Source organism: Sturnira hondurensis, unplaced genomic scaffold, assembly GCF_014824575.4.
Source record: "Sturnira hondurensis isolate 20B ecotype Veracruz unplaced genomic scaffold, ASM1482457v3 Scaffold0017394, whole genome shotgun sequence".
Classification (NCBI taxonomy): domain Eukaryota; kingdom Metazoa; phylum Chordata; class Mammalia; order Chiroptera; family Phyllostomidae; genus Sturnira; species Sturnira hondurensis.
In genome coordinates, this window is record NW_028090025.1 from 1,892,482 (window position 1) to 1,918,191 (window position 25,710).

The 25,710-nt window shown below is 36.1% G+C and overlaps 1 protein-coding gene across 1 annotated transcript in view; it reads right to left on the reverse strand.

The window, feature by feature from the left end:
* MYO16 (myosin XVI) overlaps positions 1–25,710 on the reverse strand; it is a 360,482-nt gene that overhangs the window by 176,838 nt on the left and 157,934 nt on the right. The gene's annotated exons all lie outside the window — the stretch shown is intronic.

Genomic DNA, 25,710 nt, shown 5'->3' on the forward strand with positions numbered 1-25,710 from the left:
ATTTACGATAGCCAAGAATTGGAAGCAACCTAGATGCCCATCGGTAAATGACTGGATCCAAAAGCTATCATACATTTACACAATGGAATTCTATGCTGCAGAAAGGAAGAAGGAGCTCCTACCTTTTGCAACATCATGGATGGAACTGGAGAGCATTATGTTGAGCGAAATAAGCCAGGCGGTGAAAGACAAATACCATATGATCTCACCTTTAACAGGAATCTAAACAACAAAACAAACAAACAAGCAAAATATGACCAATGACACTCAAATACGGAACAGGCTGACGGGGTCCAGAGAGGAGAGGGGAGAGAATCATATGGGAAAAGGGGAGGGACTCACATGAATAAGTATAAAGGACACATGGACAATAATTAAGATGGGGGGAGGAAATGGGAGGGAGGTGAGGAGCACTGGGGGAGGGCAGGGCAGGGAATATAAAACAGAAAACTGTACTTGAATAAGAATTAAATAAAAAAGAAATACTATTAATAAATACAAATAGCTAATAACAGTCATTTAAAAAAAGAAATGTTATTTGCCATTTCTCTCTTCAAATGTTGCTTATAACTCATTTCCTACCTTTCTCCTTCAAGGATCCCACAATATGTAGCTGAAAAGGTATTCCAAAAGAATCCCTAGATATAAACCCAAAAGAAATTACTAAAAGGGCTATTATCAAACTCACATACTCTCCAGAATTACTAACACACATTACTATGGTATATATGCCTGTTGGGAATCAGGAATGGCCTCTGTGCCCAAGCCAATTCTGAATCATTAACTCTCTAAATATTCCCAAACAGACCCAAAGTGACAGTTTTATGACAACATTACTTTAACTGCATCATATTTCTTCAGACTTTGATGCAGGAATAGTAAATCCAGAATGCACACAGTATAAATACATGCCTCATTTTTTATTTTCTCTCTATATAATCCACTGTCACTTTATGTTACACAACTTTAAAATGCTGTTTTTTATATGCCACTGCATTGCACTAACATCTCTGTATGAAATCAGATGAGTGTGTATGTGTAACTTTCATTCTGAACCTTTATTTTATTCTTGTATCTATTTGTTCACTCTTTGATAAATCAGAAGTACACATTTTTTGCAATTTTATTTTGTTTTACTTCATCCTAAAAGATTATATTAAAATTTTGCCTTAAGTATTAAAATAATGAGTACTGACATTTCAAAATCCTGGTTACTAAGTAGTAACCACTCTTTGGTAAATCAACCTCTCACAATGAACATTAGTGAGAACAAAAACACCTACCAGAGGGAGAAAAAGGGGAATGAGATGGCAAACTGCTCCTTCATTTCCCAGGATTTTTCTTAAAAAAAAAAAGCCATAATACATCCCTATCAAAATCCTGACTTTTTTCTTCTTTTTTTCTCTTTTTGCAGAAAAAGAAAAAGCTGATTCTAAAATTCATATGGAATTACAGGAGATCTTCAATAGCCAAAACAATCTTTAAAAAGAAAGAAAAATAAGATTGGATGACTCACACTTTCTGATTTCAAAACTTACTGCAAAGTTGTACTAATCAAAAGTGTGGCATGGACATAAAATAGACATATGGACCAGTGAAATGAAGTTGAGAATTCAGAACCCATAAAGCCATATGTCTTTGTTCAAAAAATGTTCAACCATTGTTCCAGACCCTTGAGTGGGAGAAAGAATAGTCCCTTCAACAAATCTGTTTTCTGGGATAACTGGATAGCTCTAATAAATTTTAAAAAATAAAGAAAAGTAACAAGAATTGCTAAGGATGTGTTGAACTGAAACCCTCATAAATTGTAGGTGGAAATATAAAATACTCCACTGACTATGGAAACAGTGCAAAGGTTCTTCAAGATGTTAAATACAAATTACCAGATGAGTTAGTAATTTCATCCCTAGATATAAACCCAAAAGAAGTTACAAGTACTTGAACAAATTCTTGCTCATAAATGTTTATAGCAGCACTATTCACATGGCCAAAATATTCCAAATGTCCACCAACTAACTGATGGATAAACAAAGTGTCACATCCATATAAGGGGATGTGTTTCAGTTATAAAAAAAGAAATGCAGTACATGCTACAATATGAACAAACATTAATTAACATTATGCTAAGTGAAACAAGTCAGACCAGTAAATTATATCTTGTGTAATTTTATGCATATGAAATATCAAGAAAAGGTAAATTTATGGAGATGAAAAGTAGATTTCATGGTTGTTTGGTGCAGGGGGCAAGAGGAAATGGAGAGTGACTGCCCAATGGGTATGTGATTTCCATTGGAGTGATGAAAATACCTTGGAACTAGATAGCAGAGTAGATGCACAACACTGTGAATGTGGTAAATGCCACTGACTAGCACACTTTAAAATAGTTAAAATGGTATTTTTAATAGATGTATTTTATCACAAAAAAGCCATAATCCCCTTACTGAGGTGTTCTTAAACATTATCACTTTCTTAAGCCATGTATATTTTACTATAATTATGTTTTATAAAACCATATTTGCAGAGAAACTAACAAATATTTTTGGATATACAAATCCTCTTTGTGTTTTTCAATAACTCTGATGTAAGAAGGGAACAACTCTGGGGGATAACTAAGCTTTTATCTGTATAATAATAATTTTTATTTTTATTCAATGTACTAAAATTATGCATATTTAGCCCCCAAAATGACCAGTGAGAAAGTTTTGAATACATTGGTATAGTTTCAGGTCACACATAATGACTTATCAGGCCTCTCCTATCCACACCATGGACAGCAGTTCTTTTAGTTTTCAACTCAGCCTAAGTAAACCTCACACCTAGTTTTACTTAACCCTGCTATTTCCCAAGTTTTATTTCAACCACTATTTTTTGAGTGTCATCAAATCAGTACATTTTTTCTCTTCTATACTCAGACATATGCCCCATGAAGCATTTCTAACTGTTGTCCCCAGAGAAGCTCATGTAGAAAAACATATACCTTGTGACACATTAAGGAAGATAGATAAAGGATGCCTTTCAGGAAATTATCAGTTCTACTTGCAATACTTGCCATAGGCTTCTACATTCAACAAAATCCAGGGAACCTGCCTTGTCCTAGGCTGTTCATGATCATACAAGATGCCAGAAAAATCTATTGATATTAGGTATTCAAAGAAAACTGCTCTACAAATGTAAAATAAACAGAATTTAATATTCTTGCATGTTTAAATCTTTAAACAAATTTCAATTTATTTATTAAACATTTTAAAAAATTCAATACTATACACACCAACTAAGTTTTGCTCATGAACACCAAATACCTCAGTCCATCTTAGAGGTGCTGAGGACATTTCTGTTTCATTTAATATCAAGAAAATATAAGGCACACATGACAGACATCATTATTTTTTAAAAATTTTATTGTTATTCTATTGCAGTTGTCCCATTCCCCCCCCTTGTCCTCCTTCACCCACCCATCCCCCCAGAACATGTATGAATTACCCATGGACATGGACAGCAGTGCTGGAAATGACTGTGTGATATCATTTTTTAAAGATTACAAAGAGAAATCTCTTTCTAGTGCTCAAGTCTGATTTAGCTTAAATCTATATTGATCTTTTACATTTCATTCATCATGTTCTTTGTTTAAAAATTCATGAATAAAAGTGAAGAGGTCAAAAAAGTCAAAGGCAAAGGTAAAATGAATCAGGCTTCTCAGGTTTTTCAATATATTGTTACTGGAAGTGGTGCCTTTCAATCTAGTTAGAAACACTAAAAATAAAACCACATTTGTCCTAAAAAGAGGTATTTCTAGTCTTGCCACCTAGTCAACTTATAAAGCAAGACTTTGTCCCATGTGGAGTCTGCTTTCCTGAATGCCCAGAAATGTGACAGTGGTAACAACCTCAGCTCTCTTTCTAGTCTATTTCTGTCCATCGAGTATGGCACCAAATACCAGTATGGACTGCAAGATCACCTTGCTTCAAGCAAACAAACAAACAAAAGATAGGTTTGACTATAAGCTGTGATGATTAAGCAAGTGACAGGAATTACTGAGTAAGTATGTCCTCCATACCTCTGGACTCAATAAAATAAATGCTTATTTAAAAAAAAAAACTGAAAACCCCAATGACCAAATGGTTTGTATGAGATGTCTTTCCTCCCCTCCTCTCCTACTCCTGCTCTATTTTTCTACACTACTCAGACCAGACCATGATGGTTTTCTTTGTCACTTCAAATAAAATCATCTAGTAGGCAAAAAATTGGCCAACTAAATACAAAATAAAACCCTTCTAAAAGGATCGAATAGAATCAAAACACTTTCCTGAGTCTCACACTTACTTATATTACCTAAGTACCTATTCTGCTCAACAGTTATATGAATATATGTAGAAAGCAGAATGTCAATATTTTACACATCTAGGTTTTTACACATGAAAGATTGACTCTAATTTAGATGAGTATAAAAGCAAATTAAAAAGCCTGTAAAATAATCTATTACTATCATGCCTTGTTAAACTAATAAAATCTACAATTACATACAGAATTATACTTTCACAAGCAAAAAAGAATGGTGCACGGGACTTAAAAAATGCTGGGTTACATTACAGAGTAGTAGTGAGTAGGGCTTTGATCATTAGCTTTGTGGAGAACTAATATGAGAAAGGACCCCCCAAAACCCAGAATTTATTCATTAAAAATTATGTATTTACTCAATTAAAAGATGGGCAAAGGACTTGAATAGAAAATTCTACAAGGAGAATATACAGATGACTCAGAGACATATGAAAAAATGCTCAATATCACTAACCATCAGGAAGGTGCAAATTAAAACCACAATGAGATATCACCTCATTCTGGTCAAAATGGCCATCATAAACAAATCAACAAACAACAAGTGCTGCAAAGAATGTGGAGAAAAGGGAACCCTAGTGCACTGTTGGTGGGAATGCAGTCTGGTGCAGTTGCTGTGAAAAACAGCATGGGATTTCCTCAAAAACTTAAAAATGGAACTGTGTTATGACTCAGCAATTCTACTGCTAGGAATATTCCTTGAGAATCCTCAAAGACCAATTCAATAGAACTTATACACCCCTGTGTTCATAGCAGCGTTATTTACAATAGCTAAGTGTTGGAAACAGCTCAAGTGTCCATCAGTAGATGAGTGGATGCAAAAACTGTGGCGCACTTACACAATGGAATACTATGAAACAGGAAGGAAGGAAGGAAATTCTACCCATTGTGACAGCATGGATAGAACTGGAAAATATTATGCTAAGTGAAATAAACCAATGGGCTAAAGACAAATATCAGATGACCTTACTTATAACTGGAATAAAATAAACAAAATAAAATAATGAAAAAACAGAACCAGAGACATGGAAACATGGAACAAGCTGATAGCTGTAGGAGGGGAGGAGGGAGAGGGGAATGGTAGAAGGAAGGAGAAGGGAGCAGAGAACTTGTATGAATGACTCATGGACAATAGATATGGGATTGACTGTGGAAGAGGGTTAAGCTGGGTGGAGGGGAGCAAAAGGAAAAAATGGGAAAACTGTAGTAAACAATAAAAAAGAATAGAAAAAGTGTATATTTTTATATAAATGTTTAGTCACCTTCAAAGTACCCTCCATCTGATGCAATAGACCTACAGAGACTTCTTTCCACTGCTCAAAACACTTACTTGTTGATTTTGATGCCTTTTAACGCTTCTGTTGTTTTTTGTTTCACCTCTTCCACATCAGTAAAACATTTCCCTTTGTGGACTTTTTCCATCCAGGGAAACAACAACAACAAAAATGCTTGGGCTAAATCAGGTAAATAAGAAGGGTGGCACATGAAGTCATGCTGGTTTTGGTCAAAAACTGCTGAACACTCAGTCTGGTGTAGGCAGGTGCACTCCTAAATTACCCATCATTAAATGGGCAAATGCTCTGAAAAAGTTTTCAAAACAAATTCACTGAAGCTGAACACAACTTCCCACAACGAGTCCAGTGGGTGCACTGGTACAAATGGATTCTTAGAACACTTGTCACCTAGTGGGGGAAGCCGGTACTACAAGGAGCCTGCCCCCAGAAAGTAATTCTCTTTTTGTCTGTGTCCCCCCCCCTCATATGCCTTAACTGACACAGCTTCCCTCCCTCATATGCCTTAACTGACACAGCTTCTCGCCCCACATTCCTATTTCATAATGTGTTCTTTGGGGCTATGATTTATCTGTTAAGTACATATTGTTTTCTTTTTAAAAAAAAGAATTTCAAGAAAAAATTTACATCTTTTCTGGAGCATTGTATATTAGAAATACTAATTTTTTATTAGCGCAGGAGTGGAATGAGTTGACATTTGGTCACACTGACACGGTACCCAAAATAGTACTGGAGGCAAAGTGTTGCATAAATCTGTACATATAAGATTCACTGTCAACTTTAAAAAAGGAATTTAAACAAAGTCATTAAATAGCATTTATTCTATTTTAGGAGAACTCTGACCTTATGGTATCAGTTAAACACTTAACTAAATTTAAATGTATTTTCTACATTAAATTTATTAATCCAGCTGCCATTTGATTAAGTCGATGGCATAAAATAAAACTCCCTGTGATTTCTACTGCTCTTCCCATCCCGTAGCACTCTCATAAGTTTGCTACACAGCAGCATATTGGGCCCACACTGGGCAGAGGAACTCACCAAAATCCACAAATGGAGGGAATGTGCACTTGGATAAGACCTGTAAGAAAATCTGATATAACTCGCTTCCTCTTCGCTACCTTGAATCACCCCAAAAGACATTACTACAAATTGATTTATTTTCTCCAAATTTGTTAAATAACCCCATCTCATTTTTCTTGGATTATAAATTCTATATCATATNGACATTTGGTCACTACATATAAGATTCACTGTCAACTTTAAAAAAGGAATTTAAACAAAGTCATTAAATAGCATTTATTCTATTTTAGGAGAACTCTGACCTTGTGGTATCAGTTAAACACTTAACTAAATTTAAATGTATTTTCTACATTAAATGTATTAATCCAGCTGCCATTTGATTAAGTCGATGGCATAAAATAAAACTCCCTGTGATTTCTACTGCTCTTCCCATCCCGTAGCACTCTCATAAGTTTGCTACACAGCAGCATATTGGGCCCACACTGGGCAGAGGAACTCACCAAAATCCACAAATGGAGGGAATGTGCACTTGGATAAGACCTGTAAGAAAATCTGATATAACTCGCTTCCTCTTCGCTACCTTGAATCACCCCAAAAGACATTACTACAAATTGATTTATTTTCTCCAAATTTGTTAAATAACCCCATCTCATTTTTCTTGGATTATAAATTCTATATCATATATCACTGCTTCAATTTTTTCTGCTGTATTTAATCCTTAGCTCCTAAGGTTATGAGAATTTTCATTTTTGTACTAAAGTACAACCTTGTACTTTCAAGTCATCAAAAAATTTTAGATGGTTATCAAATATACAACATTATGAAAAAAGAAGATTAAGGGATTAAAGAGTTAAAGGGAAACAGAGAACTGTCATCCCCACAGATTAAGGGATTGAGATGATGCAGGGAAGCAATGAGATGTAGCAATAGAGAAAATGTAAATGGTAGAGCAGTTGAGCCCAGTGATAGAAATGCCAAATTATAGCAGAGAGAAGATAAAGAAATGGAAGTTCCATCAGCAAGTCCAACCAGAAATTACAAAAATGGAAGATGGCTTTAAGAAAAAGCCTCTGTCACACAAAAGCTGAAAGACACAGGGTATTTTACAGAATGATTAGAGAAGTGTATGTGAGAGATCAATCCAGTATTTTGTGCTAATATGATCATCTGAATTCACTGTTTACAATGATTATCAGAGCAATCAGTTCCAGTAGCTTAATTTACAAATTGGTGTAGTTGTATACAACAAAGCTTACAGAACATATGTAGAAAAAAATTATGTAGAACAGAAGGTGATTGTCTTCTATTGTACAGATGAAATAATTGGGTCAATATATTTCCCCTGTTAAGGTGATTGTTGGCATAAATGCATAATACTCAGCCTAACCTAACTCTAGTCTTCAAAGGTTTCTCATTTTTCTTTTCTTAATTTTCTTTATCCCCCCACAGGAGGTTTTGTTTAATCTTCTAATTTAATAAGACAAAGAGTACCTTCCAGTTGCAATTTTCTAAGATAGGGTCTTTAAACATATAATTAAGGTTATGTGGGGTCATGAGGGTGGGCTCTAAGTATCCTTCTAATACGAGATTAGGATACAAACTCACATGGACTGAAGGATGACCAAGTGAGAATACAGAAAGGTGACTATCTGCAAAACAAGAAGAGAGACCTCAGAAGAAATGAAATCTGCTGACATCTTGATCTTGAATTTCTAGCCTTGAGGGCTGTGAAAAAATAAATCTCTGTTAAACCACCCAGCCTGCAATACTTTGCTAAGGCAGCCTTAGCAAACTAAGCCCTCTGAGATCACACCAGCCTTGCATTCTGAAGGCTCTCCCAGGCTCCTCTGGGTCTTTCTCCTTACTCCTTACAGACATTACCCCCAGATCTCTTGCACATCTAATCTTATTTTGGTATCTGCTTTGCTGTGGACCCAAATTAACACAGGCTTTTTGAAATGAGAAATGGGCTGGATTGTATCTGCCCAAAATTCATATGTTAGAGCCCTAACCCCCAATGTGATGTATTTGGAGTTGGGACCTTTATAGGAAATGATAAAGGTTAAATGAGATCATCTGGGCGAGGCCCTAACCCAATAGCACTGGTTCCTTTATAGGACGGGACATCAGAGAACTCTGTTATAGAGTACATGAGAAATGGTGGCTGTCTACAAACCAGAAAGGCCTCACCAGAAACCAAAACCAATTTTGTTGGTATCTTCATGTGGAACTTCTGATTCTCAAAACAACGAGAAAATTAATTTCTGTTCTTTAAGCCACTCAGTTTGTAGAATTTTGTTATGTCAGTGTAAGCAGAATAATGCAAACTCTTTCCTGATTAAGACAATGCCAGGAGGTGGGGGGGGGGGACATCCTCCACAAATTGCACCTAGTTGTTATCCAGTTCATATACCTTTTCTGTGTGTTTGAAGAATGCAACAATCTTAACTTTTCCAGAGTTTCCAAATGCATAAAGCATGTTACTCCCTATTATTTTTCCAAATTGAAAAGGAAATTCAGAGCATAAATAAAAGGCCCTAAATTATCAGGTTTAATGGCAAGCCTTATCTTTCTAAAATTTGAGTTAGACACAAAATTGTGTTCTTGATTTTTATTTTATTAGAACAAGAAGGTAATCTTGTTTTATTATAGAACTGGTTTCAAGTGAGAAGGAAATTGAGGCAATTGTTAAATTTATGTTGCCCTGGAGTATTAAAAAATAGTTTCTAGAACTACTCAGCTGGAGTAAGCTGAGATCATAGCTCCTATATCATGCACCAGTTGTGCATGAAGCAGCCCATTTATCAGACACACTTCTTACTTGTAGATGCTTCCTGTAAGAGTTTTGCCATGCATTATAATGTACGAGTATTTCTTTTTTCTATATTTGCAGACATTGCTAAATATATCAGTAGTGCTCTGTGTTTATTATGTTCATGGGCCACTACAGTACAAAGAAGAAGGAAGGACAAGGGAGTTTCTATTGTGAGTCTACCACAAACCAGCCACTCTGCTTGGGACAGAAAGTAATTGAAGGCATAATCCTGTCCTGAGTTGTGTAAAGTAGGAAACATAAGACATTTATACTAAAGATTATATTAGAAGACACTTAGTAATAAGAGAATTCTAGGTCCGTGAATAAAATGCCTATGAAAGTGCAGAGGAGAAATATTATTTTTTCAGCTTAGGAAATCAATGAAGACACCTAAAGAATGAGCCATTTAATTCAGGCCTTGGAAGATGAAAAAGACATAGACATTTTAAGATGAAGATAAGGATAATAAACAGAGTGAGGAAATACACAGGGGCAGGAAGCCAGCTTTTGTGTTCAAGGCATGGCAACATTTCTGTTAGACCAGATTCATCATGATCTCCATAGGGACAAATGGAACGTTTGAGGCAGGGCAATGTGTTTAGCATCTCTATCTTCTGAACAGAGAATTTCAGTGGAACTGAAGAGTAGGTGTGACAAACATGCCCAGGTGAGAACCACTAGAATCTAACTAAACTCCACCATGTTTCAGAATCATCTGGGGGGATTGTGAAAGCCCAGATTTCTGGGACTACTCCTAGAGTTTCTGGTTCAGCAGGTCTGGGCATGGCCTGGGAATCTGCATTTATAATCAGCTCCCAAGGTGAAGGCAATGCTGCTCTTCTGGGAGTACTGTCTATGATGCACAAAATTAAGAGACAGAAAATAATCTTAGAATAATAAAATTATGGAGGGCCATGAAGGACAACTAGGTTATAGAGAGAAAGAGTCTCAAAACAAATCTCTAACTACATTCTTACTATTCCATTCAAAGTCAAAGAGAAATAAAAAGCAGCTACATGGCTTTAGAAATCTCTTACAATCTTCATGCAAAAGGGTCAGAGAAAGCCCCTCTCATTATGTGACACTGGAGCAAAAAGAGAATGAATGACCTCTGCAAAATGCAGATCAAAATACCAAAAGGCTATGAGGCAGGAGAAGGTAAAGCAGTTTTTGAAAAAAAGTATGAAAGCCAGAGTAGCTCAGGAAGAGCATGTAAGCGGGACCATGGGAGAAGATGAGATAAAAAAATTGGCAGGAGTGGGGCAGGACAGGGAGCAGATGTCATAGGGTCTTCTTTCCATGACAAGAGCTTCAGATGTCATTCCCAGTGAGCCTAGAAGCCACTAAAATTCATAATCAAAGAGGGGCACTAAAAATAATTTAAGTGTAAGAAGGATAATGGATAATTGATTGTAGGAAGCAAGGTTAGAAGCAGGGTGATGCTGTAGGAGCCTATTGCAGTTTAACAGGCAAGAGATGGTGATGGCTTGGAGAAGAGCTCCACAGCAGTGGTGAGAGGTGGTCAGATCACAACTGCTGTAGGAGGTAGAGACACCAGAATGCATTCATGGGCCAGACAATGGGGGAGAGAGAGAAATAAAGGGATCAAGAAAGACTCCAAGATGTTTGACATGAATGGTCGGTGGAATGGAGTCATTCACTGAGCTGGAAAGATGAAGGAGTCTTGTCAGGGAAATCCAAGAGTATGACAGTGAGCAGGTCTGTTCATAATGCCACAAGGACATGTTATAGAAAAGTCTGATGTGCAGGAAAGAAGTATTGGTCAGGAAAAAAAATGGGGTTTGCATTATACACATGTAACAGGAACTGATTTCTAGAAAGGGAGGGTAAATAGATAAGAGCTCTAAAGTCTTGGGATACTACGATGTTCAAAGTTTGAGAAGTTGAGGTGTAACCTGAAAAGAGGCCTGAGAAGGGACCAGTGAGGTAGATATGAAACCAAGGAGAGAGAGGTTCAGAGGTCAAGTGAAGAAAGTCAACTGAGAAAGGCAACATGATCAAACATGTCACATACTGCTTCTAGTTGCCTGTGATGAGGACAAATAAATAAAAAACTTGGCAACAAGGAGGTCTTTGATTAAGAAGTGGTACCAGGTTGGGTGGAATCAACAGAAAAAGCCTAATAGGAGTGTTTTCCAAAAGACAGTGGAGGAGAGAATTAGGACACAAAGAGTATAGACAACTTCTTGTGAGGAATTTTTTAACTGAAATGAAAGGGTGGTGGTTTAGTTTAGGTTTCCTTTTACTTTGGAAGATACTGCAGCATTTTTCTTCCTTAGAAATGGTCCTGTGCTGTGGATATTGAAGAGGGCAACTAGAAAAATGATAACTTTGGGAAGGTCAGAGAGAATGGGATTATTGGGCAAATTTGAACCTTGTTGTCAACATGCTGCTTCCCAAAATAGTATTTGTAAAATTCTCTTTCCCAGAAATTTTCTGTGTATCAAAAATCCTCAGGAATAAAAACTCTGATAATTTATTCTGTTCTGTCCACTCTTGCCGTGCTAAATGACTTCTCAGATCTCATAAATGGCAAATCTACATTTTCCCTGTAAAACATTTTACTCTGGCATGTTTTGCAGTCACACTGTCAAAAGCAAATATGATCTGCAGATTGCTTTGCTGCTGCCCTCACTAAGCAGCAATCTGGGCCTCTGGCAGATTGTGCCTTTTTCCTATAAAAATTACTAGTATTTTTTCTTTTTCATAGACTGTTCTGAGCACAATGAATAAGAAAATTCTTGGTTTATACCAGCAACAATACTGTCTTAAAATTTGATGGATTGGAGCTCTTAGCTGCAGCATTAATTCAGTGAACAAAAATATTCTTTTTTTTTTTTAGTTTCAATGTAATCAAAACTTGAAAGTGTGTGGAGTAGAAATGACAGACTTCATGCTGTGCTATTCTTACTGAACATTCACCTCACTCAAAAGTGAGCAGGTCTAAGAAGTAACATCACAGGGAGCAAGAAATTGACACAGAGGAGTGAAACTGTGCAAGCATGCCTTCCTCTTCCATAAAATATGAAAACTACTGGGTTAAAAGAAAAAAAATGTCCTTTTAAATCCAATGTTTCTCTTTTATATGTTTTCTTATATTCATGTAAGATGGGTGATGAAAATGTAAGGAGAATTTATAGTTTTGTTCTCTAGCCACCAGGTTTCCACTCCTTTGGATAACCAGAAAAAGCTTTGAATCATTATCTGTGTAGAGGACAGAGGTAGCAGCAACCACACTGAGAATCTGGAGATTTACAACACCTAAGGAACTCATCTACAATTGAACACATTTAGGTAAAAGTATATCCACTCTCTCTTATACTCCAACTCCGAAGTTCCCTGCACAGTGCTCAAGATCTCTGCACAATGATGCCAACCTCTCCAACTCCTTGGAGTACAAGACCCTTGAAGAAATTCAGGCCTTTGATCAACCGTAGCTATAGCTTAGTTTCCTGACTTAAAAAGAATGAAGAGATGTCATTTTCCTTGTCCCCTTCACCGCCCACTCCACCCCAACCCCACTGTCCTGGCCACTCATTTACCTTCTCCTACAGACATTAAATACTAATGGCCTTTCTTTACTGGGCTGCCTCTCCTTCTACTAGGTGGCAAATACCAGGCTCTATTTCTCATGATATCCCCAATACCAGGGCCCACTGCTGGGTTTAATTGAAAGAGTGAGCCCTCAATTTTGAATGAATGAATGAAATGTATTGAATGTCAGTACACTGTATTGCCACTCACTAGGTACTATTACAATTTATTTTTAAAAATTAAGAGAAGTATTGGGTTGGCCAAAAAGCTTGTTTGTTTTCTATAATATGGCTCTAGTAGTAACTTCATTCAAAACAATTTTGTTAGATTGTATTGTAACAGCTGTCACATCAGTGTGTATTTAAAAAAAACATAAAAATTGGTGAATTTTTGTGTACCCATTTTAACTGAAAATGGAAAGAAATGCATGGCATTTTTGGCATATTATGTTTTATTAATTCAAGAAAGGTAAAAAAATGTACTGAAACACACACAGGAGATATTTGTGCAATGTATGGAGGTGCTGTGACTGATAAAAGGTGTCAAAAGTGGTTTATGAAGTTTCATATTGGAGATTTTCTCTCTAGACGATGCTTAACAGTCAAGTAGACCAGTTGAAGTTGATAGTGATCACTGAGATGTTAATTGAGAACAATGTATGTTCTACCACATGGGAGACAGACAACATAATCAGAAGAACCAAGTCAACAAAGTTATTGGTGTAAATGAAAATGTGTGTTTTATTTTACAGAAAAAACTAAACAGACTTGTTAGCCAACCCTATAGAATGACATGAAGAAAATGAAAAGGCCAAAGTAAATAAACACTGGTTTTAACAATTTTTTAAAAATGTGCTGACTTTTCATGTGCAATATCATCATAAAAATGGCTTATCTTTCAGCCATTTACCAATTCCAAACACTTGTACTGATGCCCAGGGTAATATGGATTTAAGAGTACACCATTAACAAGTGTTTACAACTGCCTAATACTTACCTACTCATCTGGCTTAACCAAATTCTGCTCAGCCTTCTCTTCCTTGCAGGTCCCTGAACTCTGGTTCATCCTCATGTTTAAGTTCTATGGTGCTGGAAATCTTCCCTTAATAGCTCATTCCAAAATAATCTAGCCACAGTCAGAAAAATGTCCCATTAGCCCACCCAATCACGCTGTCTATTCATCCCATGTCCTGGCCCTTCTCCCTAAAAGTTCCTACTGGCCCTCATTACCTCTTCCTACAAAAGAAAACCCTTTTTTTTTGTTTGATTTTGAGATACTCAGCAGTCCTGAGGTCAGAGTGTTCTCCCTAATGCAATAAGTCTTTTTTCAATTGTCATCTTACTTAAATACAGATTTTTTTCTTTAAGAGGCTTTGAAGCTAGATTGTCTGGGTTTTAATCCCAGTCTGCCATAACTGCCTGTGTAAATTGTGGGCAAGTTGCTTAATGAACTTGTGGACAAAAAAAAAGGCCACACACTAAGCCTGATAAACTCAGGGGAGACCTGCATGCCAGCCTTACAAACTCAGAAGCCTAAAGTAATCACACAGAATGGTCTGAGATGAAAACTTCCTAACTAAAAGTAAGTCATGGTGGGTAGACATGCAGTAGGCCAGTATGTTCCTTGACAGAGGTCAACGTTTACCTCAACTGAGCCTGTCTACTATCTTTTGGCATCTAGGATAACATACCTTTGAAATGTCAGAGTACCTAATCCCCCTTTTTCCAGACCCCTCAGCACACAATCTCCCACCGGAATACTGAGACAATAGAACCTATCATTATTTTCTTATTCTCCCTCATATCATCACTATGTGCTGTAAGTGTAAACATTATAGGGGCTGTTCTATACCCACCAATGTAAAAGAAGTATGTGACCCTAAATTTCACTTTTTATCCAGTTTCATAGATTGTTTCTCTTTGCTTTCTCCTACTTCCCTAATCTGCTACCAATGAATTTCATGTAACTTTCCTTATTCATCCTTTGATTCTAATGTATAAAAATAAGGTACAAAACTGACATTCTCCATATCATTTTCTCAATTCATTGATATTTTGCTTCCTGGCAATTCTTGTCAGTTTGGCTCAAATAAACTCATAAAAATTTTTACAGGTTTGGACATTTCTTATGTCAACAAATCTAAGCCTGTTCTTAAGCCTGTTCTGAGACCATTATTGGGCTATAATGAGAATGACAGGAGTTAGCATATTTTAAGGACTTATAACAGTGCCTGAATAATAGTAAACAACATAACTCTTATCAGTATCCTGTCTGATGGTTAATTTTATGTGTTGGCATGACGAGGCTCTGATATCCAATTGTTTGGTCAAACACCAGTGTATATGTTGCTATGAAGGTATTTTTTAGGTGTATTAACTTTTCAATGAGTTGACTTTGATAAAAACAGATTACTTTCCACAATGTATGTGGGTCTCATCCTAGTTGAAGACCTAAAGATCAAACACTGATATTTTTAGAAGAAGAAATTCTGCACCAAGATTGCAGCATAGAAGTCCTCCTTGAATCACCTGCCTGCAGATTTTGGACTCAAGACTGCAACATAAACTCTTAACCTGTATCTCTAGCCAGCCTTACTGATTTCAGACTTGACATCACTATAATTATGTGAGCCAATTTCCTTCTCTCACTCTCTTCTCTCTTCTCTCATCCCTCCTTCCCTCTCCACTTTCTCTCCCTTCTCCTTTTGGACTAGATGCTTTCCAAGTGTCTTAGCAGCATGATTCCATCATCTGCACCATTAAAACAATTGTTTAAAGACTACATGTCTTTTCTCAGGAAGCATAGACATTATGATAGCAAGGCTACACATGAGGTCAAGCAGGGAATTGCTGGGAGGGGTTGTAGGGAAGGGAGCTATGGTAGGGTGAAGTGGGAAGAGAGAGAAGGAAGGACCAAGACAAATTGAGAGGAGATGGGAGCAGGGACTTATGCACTTCATACTCAGTAGACCTGAAGAATGCTAAAAGCAGACAGGACTTCACCTGAAGGCAGAACTGAGCCCCATGGAGATGGAGTCTGGCCAAGGGCCCCTCTGGACCATCATATGCCAACATTTTGGGTTGAAGAGCCATTTGCATCTGGGATAGTGGTGATGGAGGGATTGGATGTGCAGATATCCTCAGAACTATTTATGTACCAGACTTAAATCCAAGTGTCAACCCCCATCCAACAAGAATGGGGCAATCAGATAGAGGAAAAAGATGTTAAATTACCTGTGATTTCTTTTTCCCCATTGTTCACAGCCTGATCTCTGCTAATTCCAATGTCGTTCTAATGCTGCTCTCTGAATCACCTCCTTTCTATGACAGTTACAGTCAGATAAAGCTATTGGCTCTAACATTTCAGTGTCACAGATGGGAGAGGAACTAAAGTTCTCCTCATTTACCCACAGGAACATCTGACCAGCTCAAAGTCACCCTAAGAGTTAGAATGGCATGAAAATTGAGGCAAAAGAATACAGCAGTTAACACCTTGAACTCTAAGTTCTGACAGATGTGGGTTTGAATCCTTATTAGCACTTTGATTTTACTTGACTTCCTTGAACACTAGTATCCTAATCTATAAAACTGGGGCAGTATTTGCATGTACATCTATTAGCTGTCACAAAGTTCCATAAAAATGTGAGGATTAAAACAACAAAAATTGACTTACATTATTTTGGAGGACAGCTGTCTGAAACCAAGGTGTCAGCCACACTGCATTCCCTCTGCACGTTCTGGGGGGAAGCCTTTCCATGCCTCCCTCCAGCTTCTCAGAGCTGCTGCAGATCCCTGTAGTTCCTTGGCTTGCAGCTGCTTCATTCCAATCTTGGTCCTCATAATCATATGGCCATCTTTCCTCTGTGTGTTTCTCTGTCCAAACTCCCTCATTTTTATAAGGGCACTCATCCCTGGATTAAAACACACCCTAATCTCATATGATACCATGTTAACTTGACTACATCCACAAAGACTATTTCCAAATAAGGTCACATTTGTAGGTTCCAGTGGCCAGTAATGAGGGGGGTGACATTATTTCATCAAGTATCTCATAGGATTATTGCAGAGATTAAATTTTAAAATGAATATAAAATATTTAGAGATATGACTGGCACATATTATGATATAGATATATATATTACAATATATATAACTATATGTATGTATAGTTATCTGTGTGTGTTTGTATATAGTAGTCCCTCTTATGCATAGGAGATACATTCCAAGACTTCCAATAAATGCCTGAAATCATGGACAATACTAAACCCTATGTATATTATGTATTTTCCTATATATTCACACCTATAATAAATTTTAATTTATAAATTATATACAGTAAAAGATCAATAATTAATAATAAAATAGCCCTGGCTGGTGCCACTCAGCAGATTGAGCTCGGACCTACAGACCAAACAACCACGGTTCGATTCCCAGTCAGGGCACATGCCTGGGTTGCAGGCCAGTTCCTGGCAGGGGACACATAAGAGGCAACCACACATTGATATTTCTCTCCCTCTCTCCTTCCTTTCTCCTCTAAAAATAAATAAATAAAATTTTTGAAAAAATTTAAAAAATAATAATAAAATAAAACACTTGTAACAATAGTACTATAATAAAAGTTATGTAAGTGGTGTCACTTGCTGAATGAAGTCATAGGGAGGCTCAATGTCTTCTGGTGCAACATGTGGTCTGTTCATGTCTTCCCCACAATTTTAATGACTTTCCATCTTAACTAAACTCTTGTCATGCACTGTGGCCATAACTTTTTCAGTTTGAGGTGTGACAGCAAAACTAACACAACTTTCTTTCTCCTTCTTCACAGTTTCACAGACAGAAGACTTGGTTTTATCACAGATCTTAGCAACCTCAAAATACAATTTTTTTCTTTCCTTATTAAGATTTCAGATTCTTAATAGAACCAGAACCTTCAGCTTCTCAATTACAGGACATACTTTAAATCTTCTCTTCAGCATATCCAAATTACCAGCATGACTCCTCTTGGTTTGAGACTGTTATTAAGTAAAATAAGGGCTACCTGAACACAAGAACTGAGATACTGTAACAGTAGATCTTCGAAGTGAGATGGGTACTGAGTGACTAATGAGCATGGAGTGTGTCCAATGTGGAGATGCTGGACAAAGGGATGATTCACATCATGGGAGGGATGGGGATGAAAAGGAACTATGCAAGATTTCATCATGCTACTCAGGATAGCATGCAATTCAAGGCTTAAGAACTGTTTATTTTTTAAATTTTCCATTTTATATTTTTCAGTCCATGGTGGACCACAATACCAGCTGTACCATGGGAAGTAAACCCTTGGATAAGGGGGAACCACATTTACATGTGCACATGTATATGAATGGCACACACTGTTCTAGCAGAAAATATATTTTTTAAATGTTGTGAATTTTTTATATCAATAATGTGAATTTTTCCTCTTCAATCCATTTTCAAAGGTACTACACAATTTCTGTTTCTTATTCTCATTTTTATTGCCCGGAACAGACATGTCTACCTTCAGTCTTTTCCTCCTCTATTTCATGACAATTATAATACAATTGACCCCAACATCCCCAAATTATGCTTGTATGCCTATATATGTATATAAAAACAGTAATTATCTTTTAATCACATGATAGTCACAGTTATTAGTTAGCCACTCTTTACAGCTTTACTATTATCTCTTAATTCCATTTCGAATTATAACAGATAACATTTATCACACATGTAGTAATACAGGACAGATGCCATTTGAAATTCCTTGCATGTATTATCTTACTAATCCTCACTGCCACTTATGAGACAGGTTTGCCTCTGCCTCTTAACCTCATTTGCAGGATAAGAAGGTGAAGCAAAATCAGGGCTCTGGCCAGTGACACAACACCTAAGTATTAATGTAGGGATGATACTCATCTTGGNTTAGTTAGCCACTCTTTACAGCTTTACTATTATCTCTTAATTCCATTTCAAATTATAACAGATAACATTTATCACACATGTAGTAATACAGGACAGATGCCATTTGGAATTCCTTGCATGTATTATCTTACTAATCCTCACTGCCACTTATGAGACAGGTTTGCCTCTGCCTCTTAACCTCATTTGCAGGATAAGAAGGTGAAGCAAAAACAGGGCTCTGGCCAGTGACACAACACCTAAGTATTAATGTAGGGATGATACTCATCTTGGCAACTGAGACTTAGAACCCTTGGTGTTGACTCAGCAATGCTTCCACTAAGATGCTCTCCTGTCAGAAACCTGCTTTTCTCTGACTCTATTCCTGCACTCAAACTGTTTTTCATGACCAGAAAATCCCTTTCTCTTCTCCTAGCAAACTCTACCATTTTCCTACAGAGCAGAATTTCTGATTCATCTCATCCTCCCTCACCCACTGCAATTCCTTTTAAATGGATCAATTTCTAGTTTGCTTTTCCCCCAAAAACAGTGTGTTTTTCCACTGAGATTATAAATGCTTTTGAATCACATTGTTTTTCTCTCTCTTTTTTTTTCAGTTACTATCACAGGCCCTGGTAAAGCTGTGATCACATAGCAGGCAGTTAAAGTCCTTAGTGCTTTCCAAGAATATCAATTTGGTATTTGTGAACTATTAAGCCACTCATTAAATTCATACAGAATTCCTCAGAATTTAAATGTACTCAATTTCCGATTCTTGATGATTCTACAACTGGCTTTGAAATGGGAACATTTAATTATCCAGCAGCTGTTACCTATTAATTGAAAGCATCATGGTCCAGTGAACCCAACTCTGTGAAATTCAAAACTGCCTGGGGTTGCTGTATTCAGCCTGTATATGAGCTGCACACATCTAGCCATCCAGATAGATCTCTGATGTTGATGTTACTTACACTGAAGAGCTCATCCTTTTCTCTGAAAATCTAGAAGTAGTCCTTTTGTTTCTGTGTCTGCTCCCATTAAACATCTTATTTGAATGACATCTTTCCACATCCTCTCCATCATCTGCCATGTTGTAGAACCAGATTAATTCACAGGTTAGCTTCAAGGATTGCTGTTGCTATATTATTGAGAAGTTAACAAGGTAGAAGTGTTCTGATAAATGTGTCATTGCCCTTACTTTTCTCAAGCTTGGTACTGCTCCAGAACATGGAGGATGCAGACAACAGCATCCAATGCATTGTCAGCATATTCTTCGAAGGCTCTGGATAATATACAAATAACTGATATTTCCTGTAAATTACACTGAGGAGGTACAATCATCAATACTATACAAATGTGTACTTGAAGTAACATGGCATCAAAAATAATTAAATAAATTAAAAAAATAGTATTGCAATTCTTAGGAACAGAAATCAGAAAAAGAAGGCATAAAAGGCATCTAAATTGGAAAGGAAGAATTAAGTGTCATTACTTGCAGATGACATGATATTTTATATAGAGGGTCCTAAAGATACTACTGAAAGACCTACTAGAACTGATAAACGAACTCAGTAAAGTGGCAGGATACAAAATAAATATCCATAAATCAATAGCACTTTTATATATACCAATAATGAACTATACAAAGGGGAAACTAAGAAAACAATCCAATTTACAATTGCATCTTGAAAATTAAAATAATTGGGAATAATTGAACCATGGATATAAAAGACCGATACTTGAAAAATTATGAGACACTGAAGAAAGAAAATGAAGACAATAGAAATAAATGGAAGCACATACTGTGTACATGGATAGGAAGAATTAACATCATTAAAATATCCATACTACTAAAATCAATCTATAAGTTCAACAGAATTCTTCTCGAGATACCAGTATTTCACAAAACTGGAACAAATTACCCAAAATTTGTATGGGACCACACAAAGAATTATGTGAGTGTATGAATTAACCATGGACTTGGACAATGGTGTGGGGATTGACTGTAGGAGTGGCAGGTGGGCTGGATGGAGGAGGGCTAAGGGGGGGGGGACGAGACAATTGTAATAGAATAAAAATTAAAAAACAAAATGAAATTGAAAAAACAAAGAACACAATAAGTGAACAAACAAAACAGAAATAGTATAATTGATACAGAGAACAAACTGAGGGTTGTCCAATGGGAGGGGAGATTAAAGGGCAGGGTAAAAAATGTGAAGGAATTGAGAAGTACAGATTGGTGGCTAAAAATAGTCATGGTGATGTAAAGTACAGCATAGGAGACATAGTCAATAATATTGTAATAACTATGTATGCTGCCAGGTGAGTACTTTAAATACCAGGGGAAACACCTTATAAAATATATGATTGTCTAACTATTATGCTGTACACCTGAAATCAATGCAAAATAACATTGAATGTCAGTTGTAATTAAAAATAGAAACAAAAAATAAAACTTCAAAAATATACATAAATATGCCTTTGTAGGTATGGCTCAGTGGATTGAGTGCCAGTCTGTGAACCGAAAAGTTGCTGATTTGATTTCCTGTCAGGGCACATGACTGGGTTGTGGGCCAGGTCCCCAGTTAGGGGTGTGGGAGAGACAACTAATCAATAAATGTGAACAAATACTAAAGCTTTAGAGTGAGAATAACTAACAGAATTAATTCCAATTCTTAAACTATTTACGAAGACAGGGATAGTTTAGTACTATCAGTATAGGTTTCTTTTCATCTGTAATAAGTATAAAATAAGCTTTGTTATAAATTCATTTATTTTTACTTCAAATTTTCTGCTGTTTTTAAAACACTCAATATTAAAATAATAGACATTTCCTAATCAAAAAAGAAGTACAAATTGGTAGTCACAAAATAGTCATGGGATGTAAAGTACAGCATAGGGAATATAGTCAACAATATTGTAATAACTATGTATAGTGCCAGGTGGGTACTAGAATTGTCAGGTGGAATCACTCTGTAAAGTGCATGATTGTTTAACCACTATGCTGTACACCTGAAACTAGGATAAAATAACATGGAATGTCAACTGTGATTGCAAAATAAAATAAAAAATAAATGTAAATAAAAAAAAAGATTTCTGGGCTATAATGCCAGGAAAGTGATCAGCTGAAATAGAGAATAGAAGAGATAATTTTGGAAGGAGATGAAACCAGATATTCAGTTTTGAAAAAGATAACTTGGAAATGTAAGATCATCACAAAGGTAGAGTCTAGAACTCAGAAGAAAGGTCTGAATACAATTTGGGAATCATTGGAGTGGGTGGAGGCGAATGCAAGGGGAAAAGGTGAGACTTTCCAGAGAGGATAAGCATTGAAAGAGAAGAGAGTTAGGATAAGAGCCTTAGACCATAGACCTTAGACCTTATCCCTACAAGGAAACTGGGACCGAGGGTCTAATAGGTAGGAGAAAGAAATAGTCTTACATTGCTGTAATCTGATGTTTTCCATTTTCCTAAGAGACTACTTAGAATTTTAGGTTGAAATGTAAATGTAGCCCTGACACATGTGGCTAAGTTGGTTTGGTGCCTTCGACAAAGCAAAAGTTTTCAATTGCTAGTCAGGGCACACACCTGGGTTGTGGATTCAATCCCGAGTAGGGGCACATGGGAAAGGTAACCAATTAATGTTTCTCTGTCATATCAATGTCTCCCTCCCTTAGATTCTCTTCTCTTCCTCTCTCTCTAAAAATAAATAAATAAAATCTTTAAAAATGAAGATATACATGAAGTTTGATATCAAAGGTCTATAATTATACTCACAAGTTCTCTGTGTGGCTGGAACAGGCCCTCCGTAAATATTCAGCATAAAAATTAACAAGTAAATGCCCTTAAATTGTAAAAAAAAAAAAAAAAAGGCAGGGGGATGTTGGTGGGCTACTCAGGGAAAGAGGAGGGAAAACACTAGAGCATAAGGAGTATCAGTCCCTGACTTTGACAATTCCCTGACAGTGGGCAAAGAGCTTGACTAGGTAAGAGGAGGAAAGAATGCTAAATGGCCATGGAAGCAAATCACTGTGTGAAATTGATGCTTTAGTTCACTTATCATCAGAAATCAGCTTGAAAAGAAACAAGTTAAGTGCTGTTCCCACAAATGAAAAATAATTAAATTAAAAAAAATTAAGAGGCCAGAAGGAAACTTTTGGTGGTGATAGGTAAGTTATGGCCTAGATTCTGCTGATGGTTTCACAGGTGTTTGCTTATCTCCAAACTCATCAATGTGTACACAATAAATATGCACAGCTGTTTATATGTCTATCATAACTCAATAGTGGTTAAAAAAAGACATCAACTAGAGACACAGTATGATATTATGGATAAAACATGGTTTCCAAATTCAGGTGGATTGAAGAGTACCTGTAATTAGTTCTTCTACGGTTCAATATCCTCATCCATATAATGGGGAGAACATACTACCTACTGCATGTGGTTACCAGAAGAATTAAGTGACTAAGGTCATGTAAAGCACAGACAGAGCTGAGTATGCCTCAACAGTGTTAAATCGTAAAAAAAAATGAAGTCACTACACTGTAATTTGTATTACATTTATAAATTACATGTTTATTTTACATGTTGTAACTCAAAGAAAGTTGAATTAAAAGCCAAAGAAATTTTACAACAGTTTTCTGTAAGATGGAAAAGAAGCATTGAACATATTTTAGATGTATGCAGTATATTAAAATGATACATTATACACTAAAATGTCACCATCTCCCAGAAACAATAAAGCATGAAAGATACTTAATTTACACTTACAAAAAATTAATATTTATAAGAATAAAAATCCTGAATTGCTTCTAAATGACTTGCTATAAACCTAAATGTATTGTCCTCTGAAACATTTATATTCAGTAAGCTAATGAAAGTATTTGAAACTAAGATTTTTAAAAATTAATACACAATCTGAAAAGATTTAAACAATTACTTACACAAAAGGGCTTCTTCTTGTGGCATTAATATTTCACTGACTCAGTTGTATAAATGTGTACATTTGACTACTCGAGTAGCTTAAAGATAAATGAAAACATGACTACCATAACCAATTGTAAACTTTTTCATGGATATAGTTCTAGGAGAAATAAAACATATGCTAGAGAGGTTACAATTCCTCCAAAGAGACTGCTTACATTTCTAATGCAATTTAATTTTTTTTAATTTGCAAGAAATCAGTAATTTTACTCTGATACAGTAATGTATATTGGCATTGATGTAGAAGTTTCCAAAGTCAATGAGAGACTCAAAAAAAAAATACAAGAAATACAATATGGCCCTTATTTTTCATACATGGGTGTGTTTTGAATAACTATACAATCTGATATAAATTTGGTCTTCACAAAACTATTTATTGAAGCTTTAACCTATAGTCACGAGTTGGGAGGTAATTAGGACTAGATAAAATCATGAGGGTGGAGCCTTCATGGTAATTCTAGAACCCTTATAAGAAGTGGAAGAGAGACCAGAGCTTCCTCTCTCCACCATGTAAATATACAATGAGTAAAAAGGTGGTCATTTTCAAGGTAGAAAAAGTGCTCTTAATAGCCAAATATTGTGGCATGTTGTTCCTGGAACATCCAGCCTCCAGAACTGTGAGAAATTAATGTCTGTTGTTTAAGCCACCCATTCCATAGCATTTTCTTATGGCAGCCCAGAGCTAAGACCTTATTGTGGACAAATATTTAATTTACATTGCAATAATGTGCTTAAAATTTTGATAATTGATTAGAAATTCAAACTCTTGTTGAGTTCTGAAAGTCATTAAACTATTTCATCACTGATACTAATGTTGACCTTAGTTACTAAACATAATCTTTGCTTTCATTAGTAATAAAATTATTTCCTAGGAGTAAGAAAGTTATGTAACTTATCTTTCTGAGAACATTATTTTCTAAGAATCTTCAGAATTTTTGGTGTTACATTTGTCTGAAAGAATAAACAAGATAGTGTGTAAGAAGAATTTAGTACAGTGTTGAACAAGAGTACAAAAATGTTCTGTGTGTGTGTGTTTTTTGTTTGCTTCCTAATGTCCCTATTATTTTGAATACTTTATGTTTTTCATTTCACCATACAAAATGTGGACCCTTACTGTTCCATTCTTTCTCTTCATTGCAATTCAAAAAACAAACACACAAAGAGCAACTTCTTCAATAAAACCCAGCTTAAACTTAACAATGACTTCAACATTCCCCCCAAATTATAATATTTTGGGGATGTTGTATTATTATTTACACATAATAGTTTCTTCTTGGTCTCCAATTTCTTATTTTAGTATTTTAATTTTATTTTAGCCTTAACTTAGGCATTATTTCACCCTGTAAATACTTTATGCAAGAGATTTTACAACTTTGCAAAAATTTTTCTTGTTTCATTACTTTTAAATCAATATTACGCTTAAATCTGCCTGCATTGTAATTTAGATTTGCTCTGACAACTACTGCCTCTTGAACTTATACAAAGCTCTCCACTCTTTCAATGCTGCTGGAAGGTACTGGGATGAGCAATAGGATGCAGTGAACTTGGCTGACAGTGTCCCTGCCCTTCCACGTGTTTAGAGCTCCGCGGAGGAGATGACCATTAAATGAAAAGCTACAGGTGAGCAGAGAACAATAAAAGGAGAGGTAAGAGTGCTCTGGTACAATTCCTTTATGTACAAGATGATGGCATTGGACTAGATGATCTGTAGGCACTTCCCCATTCAGAGATATGCTGCCACTGTCACTGCATTAAAAAAAATCTCAGAACTCAAGAGTATTCTGGTTTGACTAACCACCCCACACAAAACAAT